The sequence below is a fragment of the Tupaia chinensis genome, unplaced genomic scaffold, assembly GCF_000334495.1.
Source record: "Tupaia chinensis unplaced genomic scaffold, TupChi_1.0 Scaffold000303_1, whole genome shotgun sequence".
In the NCBI taxonomy this organism is placed as follows: domain Eukaryota; kingdom Metazoa; phylum Chordata; class Mammalia; order Scandentia; family Tupaiidae; genus Tupaia; species Tupaia belangeri.
The window spans coordinates 1,060,022-1,065,556 of NW_006159793.1; the positions used below are offsets into that span (position 1 = coordinate 1,060,022).

Consider the following 5,535-nt stretch of genomic DNA (forward strand, 5'->3'; position numbering starts at 1 on the left):
AGGGCATGCACCCTATAGCAAAAACCTCTCCAAAAAAAAAAAAAAGAAAAGAAAAGAAATCCAGACTCTGAGCCCTGCAGCACTTTGCCTGCTCAGCACCCACTTCCTCTTCCCCTGAGGATAGCCCCCACATTCCCACACCACCCGTGGGGTTTGGGTAGAGACCCCCTCCCCCCAGGTCCTCTGAAACTCCAGGAGCAAACACATGGCCAGGCCTGGCCAGTCACAGACTGCAGTTGGGCAGGGGCCTCGGCTAGGCTGAGGCAGCAGCCCCCACATCTGTCAGAGCCATAGAGGAAGAGAAGCTTTCTTTCCTCAGGGGCCCGAGGCTGGTAGCTGTCAGCTCGGAACCGCGGGCAACAGTGAAGCCAGAACAGGGGCAAACCGCCACAAGGGATGAACAAGAGCGAGGGAGACAGAGAGTCAGAGACAGAAAGAGACAGAGGCAGGCAGGCAGCCATACCTGGTGACGTATCACGAGGACCTGGAGCCAGCCGAGTCTGAGCTTATCCCCCGGAGCCAGCCAGCACATTCCTTTCTGTTTGGCTTTGTTTTAGCTTCAGCCAGTTTGACTTGGGGTTTCTGTTACTTGCCACTGAGGGAGTCCTAATACCTAGAGCCCGCCTCCGATCTGTCAAGGCGTGGTCTTCACAGATGCATGGAGTCTAAGAATTCGCGTTTCTCAAAATACTCCTCAAGAAATTCTGATAAGGTCTCATCACTTACTATCAGATGCTGGACACCACTGACATCTGGTTCAGGGGGTCCAGATAGAAACGATCATTCCATAAACGACCATTACAATTATAGGGCAGACACCATGCCTGTGTCCTCAGTCTCCAACACAACCTGAGGGAGGGCAAGTTCTTCTTCCCACTTTATAGATAAGGAAACTGAGGCCTAGAGAGTAAATGGGTGTGTTCAAGGGCGCACAACGAATTAGCGAAGAATCTGGAGTCATGAGTCTCTGAAGCTCACCTTCTTGCCACTGTTCCATATCTCTTCCTTAACTAAGGCCCCCAGCTGATGTGTGCTTGGCCTAAAGCCTCCACAGCTGGCACTGAAAAAAATCCTCTCTTTTGGGGCCAGCAGGTGGCGTGGTGATTAAGGTGCTAGATCCCACAAGAGAGATTGCATAATTCAAGTCCTAGACCCGGTGACTCGAAAATCATGCCGGGCACATATGTGTGCATGCCCAAATTCCCTAGAGAAGGGATCGCAGCATGGCCATCTGGCTGCGGGGGTGGAAATCTTGTTCTCACTTTCTCTCTCGGTCTCTTTCCAGTGAAAGCATGTGCCCTGTGACAAAAATTTAAAACAGAAGAAAGAAAGTAAGAAAGAAAAGAGAAGAAAAAAAGAGAAAGAAAGAGAAAGAGAAAGAAAAGGGAAGAAAGAAGAAAAAGAAAGAAAGAGAAAGAAAGAAAGGAAAAGAAATGTCCTTTCTCTTCAGACTCTCCCAGGCCGCGGAGTGTAAACAGCAATATGGCTGCAGGTTAGAGAGGACACCAAAGCAATTGGCCTAAACACTAGAGAAGTTTATTACATTACATTATTAAGAGTCCCAAAGTAGGATGGCCCATGGTTCATTCCGTGCCTCTATGTCATAATCTAGGGCTCGAGCCCTTTGCATGTTCTCACCAGTTCTTCTCAGGTGTCACCTGGCCCTCAGACTGCCTCTCTTCTTGGTTACAGGATGGCTGCTGCAGCTCCAGACATGAGCATTTCCACCACAGGAGGGTGGTCTGTTTCTTTTTATCAGCGAAGGAAACTTCTCCCTGAAGCCCCCTGGTGTATCATTGGTAGAAACCGTGTCACATGTTCATACTGAGTCCACTTGTTGGCAAGAGCAGTGGCAGCATGGTGACTGGCTTGGACCAATCATGATTCACCCCTGAGGCTGGGGCTGAGCAAACCACTAAGCAGTACAGAACTCTGCGGGAAGGAAGGAAGAGGTTGAAGGATGTGTCACATGGTTTCTCTCTAAAAATCCCGGGTCCTTCTCCCTGATTCTGGGTCCAGGTTTCTCTCTCTCTCTCTTCGCTAGTCCTGGTCCTTGAAAGAAGATCAACTTTGAGAGTTCAACACCCTCCCTTGGCTCCCCCATCCTCTCTTCCAGCTCTTGCCCACAGCCAGGCAGAAAAAACATCCTGAAGAAACACGGGATTTGCCCTCGGACATTGCTAGCCACTCTTGCTAACTTCCTTCCCCGACTTTCTTCTGGTTTAAGCCAGTTCACGGGGCTGCCAGGAGGACTGAGACCACGTGTGTGCTGAGCACGTGCTGTCACCTGCTCATCTCCCTTTTCCCTGCTTCCAATGGCAGGATTCATGGTGTCCTTAGGGACCCACCCTTTCATACTCTTTAGCCATGTGGTGTAAGACACACTGACTCTCGGGATCCCCAGCTCCTGTGGGGTCTCCTCCCCTGCATTCTAGGGCATGTGACTAAGGCCTGTTCAGTCACTGTGTTCAATGCCTCTTGCCACAGGACTTGATTTGAGATGGACAATAACTCCATTCTCCATGAGAGTCAGTTCCTGGGTGTAAGGCTCAATCTCTTAGGAGAGAGGATTTCTTTTCCTTTTTTAAAAAAAATGTTTTTTGGGACCAGCAAGTGGTGTAGTGGTTAAGGCACTGGAATTCCCACATGGCTGACCGCGATTCAAGTCCTGGATCTGGCAGCTTGCTTTCTCACTCTTCCTCTCTGTCTTCCTCTGGCAAAATTAATGTGAAAATAATAATAATAAATAAATAAAATAATTCTTTGAAAAAATGTTTTTGTCAGGACCAGCAGATGGCATAATGGTTATGTCACTGGACTCCCATGTAGTTGACCATGGTTCGAGTCCTGGACCCGGTGACTTAAACTCATGCTGGATGTGTATGCGTGCATGCCCAAAATCCTGAGAGGAGAATGGAGGAAAAGGTATTATGGCATGGCCATCCCCCTGGGGGGGTGATTTCTCGCTTGCTGTCTCTCTGTCTCACTCTGTCTCTCTGGTGAGTGCATGTGCCCTATAGCAAAAATCTCTTTTTTTAAAAAAAAGAAAAAAATGTTTTTGTCATAGGACATGTATGATTACCAAAGAGAGACAGAGAGACAATGAGAGACAGTGAGAGGGAAAATGAGAAATCTCCCCCTACCCCAGGAGGGATGGCTGCTGGAACCCTTTCTTGTCTACTCTTGAGAATTTGGGCACACATGCAAACGCTCCTGGTGTGATTTTTATTTTTATTTATTTATTTTTTTGACGTGAACAATAAACACCTTTATTACAGAGCGAAGATAGGAAGGTTTATTTGCCTTTCCGGGCTTTGATTTTCCTCAGGTAGAACTCCAGCTCCTTGCCCTCTAACACGTAGCCATCGGCACGGCCACACTGGCCTGGTCTGGATGCGATGCAGGCAAGGAGCTTGCCCTGCTGGAACTGCTCCTCCAGGAGACTGCTGATTTTGGCATTCTTTTTCCTTTCATCGTGTTTCTTCTGAATTTTCTTTGATCGCTTTTTATTTAAAATCTCTTCCTCCTCAGGAGTCAGCTTGGCCCCCTTCTGCGGCCCAGGGGCAGTGCATAGTGGGACTCGTACCACTGTCGGTACGGTGTGCTGTCAATGAGCACGATGCAGTTCTTCACCAGGGTCTTGGTGCGCACTAGCTCGTTATTGGATGTGTTGTAGACAACATCGATGATCCTTGTTTTGTGTGTACAACACTCTGAGCCCCAACGTCCCTGACGTCCCGACGTCCAGCCTCAGGGCACGGGATTTCTTGTTACCTCCCCGCACACGGACCGTGTGTATGCGGCGGGGGCCAATCTTAGTGTTGGCAGCGGGGCGTCCCAGCTCATACTTCCGCTTCTTATGGTAGAGCTTTCTCTTGCCCCCCCCCCCCATCTTGCGGCGCTTATGCCAGTTGTCCCGAGAGATACCTGTGTGTGGGAGCGGGTTCGGAAACCTGAGCCACTGTGACTCGGCCCGGGCAGCTCACCTCCTGGTGTGATTTTTAAGCCGCCAGGTCTGGAACTCAAACCATGGTTGGCCATGTGGGAGTTCAGTGCCTTAGCCACTATGCCACCTGCTGGCCCTAGGAGAGAGAATTTCTATATCCACTAGTTGCAAGATTTGAATCGGGGAGCCAGATGGCGAGTCACTAGAAGGAATTGTGTCTCATTTACCTAGTCGGAGCGTTGGCGAGGGCTGCGGAAGCACCGTGGTGGGGGAGGAGGAGTCACGATCCTCCCCAGTCATGAGGCTGGGACTGAGCAAACACCTTAATGGTACAGAACTCTGCAAGGAGGGAAGAGGACAAAGGTTGTTGAGTTGTGTCTGTCACACAACGTGACAAGGTTGCCTCACACGCAGAGGTCCTGTGGGTTTGCACCTGGAGATCTCTCTGAGTACACCAGGCACACACATGCCCTTGAACCGGGCCAACTGGAAGTGGGTCATGACGTCAAGACCCTGTTGAGTGGGCGGGCCTTGTAGCACAGTGGTTAAGCTCTGTGCATAGGGAGCTAGGTCACATATGACTGATCACAGTCTGAGTCCCAGCCCCAGTGGCTTGAGAAACACACCAGCACGTGCGCATGCATGCCCAAGATCCTGATGGGATGTGGAATGGAAGAAAAAGAATTGGGGTGCAGCCATGCCCCACTGGGGGTGCTCTCTCTGATGAGCACAGGCACCCTATGGCAGACAAAAGATCCTATTGGGAGTGCTGTCTCTCTGTTTTTGTCTCTTATTCATGGAAGAAATTAATTTACCAAAAAAAAAAAAAAGTTTTGAAGCTGAAGTTTACAGCAACCATTTCACAACTTCCTGGGGGAAAGTTGGTCTGAGGATAAAGCTAACCCAAGAGAAGGAGGTAGACAGATCCTAAGCTGCTGGATCCAGCTGGCCTGATGCCAGGAAAGCTTATACTTTGTAGTCACATGAGCTGGTGAATTTCCCTTTCTTGGTTAAGTCAGTCAGCGTTGGCATTCTGCTTCTCATAACCGAAGGACAATGACTATGGACTGTATTTTTCAAAGAGCTGGACTGTGCTTTCATCTGGCTGAGACATGTGTGTACAGAGATGGACAAGAGGGGAGGAGGTTGGGAAATGAGGCCGAAGTCCCGCGGTGGAAGCCCTGGATGACTTCTGAGATGGGCCACCCGATCTCTGAGACCATAGCGGGGACATAGGCTCCCCAGAGGCCAGGTGATCCCAGGAGTTATCAAACAGGCTACAGTTGGCCTTTAGAGATCAAGTGCATGTTTTTGTAGCTGCTGCTAAAGTAGAACTCTTGGTCTGCAGGGAAACCCTTCCTCCAGGGTAGAGTTGGGTAAGTTGTACATAGCTGAGACGATTTGGAAAGTGAAAGCTGGTGTTATATATCAACTGAGGGGCAGAAATGATGAGAAGGGAAAAACCCAATGTAACTAATGAAAAAGTCTTGGGGCCAGCAGGTGGCATAGTGGTTAAGTGCTGGACTCCCACGTGGCTGACTGTGGTTTGAGTCCCAGACCTGGTGGCTTGAAAAATCACAGTGGGTATG

General features: G+C 49.6%; 1 long non-coding RNA gene and 1 pseudogene across 1 annotated transcript; one reads left to right on the forward strand and one right to left on the reverse strand.

Moving 5' to 3' along the window:
• The first annotated feature begins 1,374 nt into the window (after window positions 1–1,374).
• Window positions 1,375–2,432, forward strand: LOC114008194 (uncharacterized). Its single transcript, XR_003549751.1, has 2 exons — window positions 1,375–1,492; window positions 1,693–2,432. It is a non-coding gene; the product is annotated as an uncharacterized LOC114008194 (long non-coding RNA).
• An 821-nt stretch (window positions 2,433–3,253) lies between these two features.
• Window positions 3,254–5,535, reverse strand: part of LOC102500700 (40S ribosomal protein S8 pseudogene) — an 8,513-nt pseudogene continuing 6,231 nt past the window's right edge.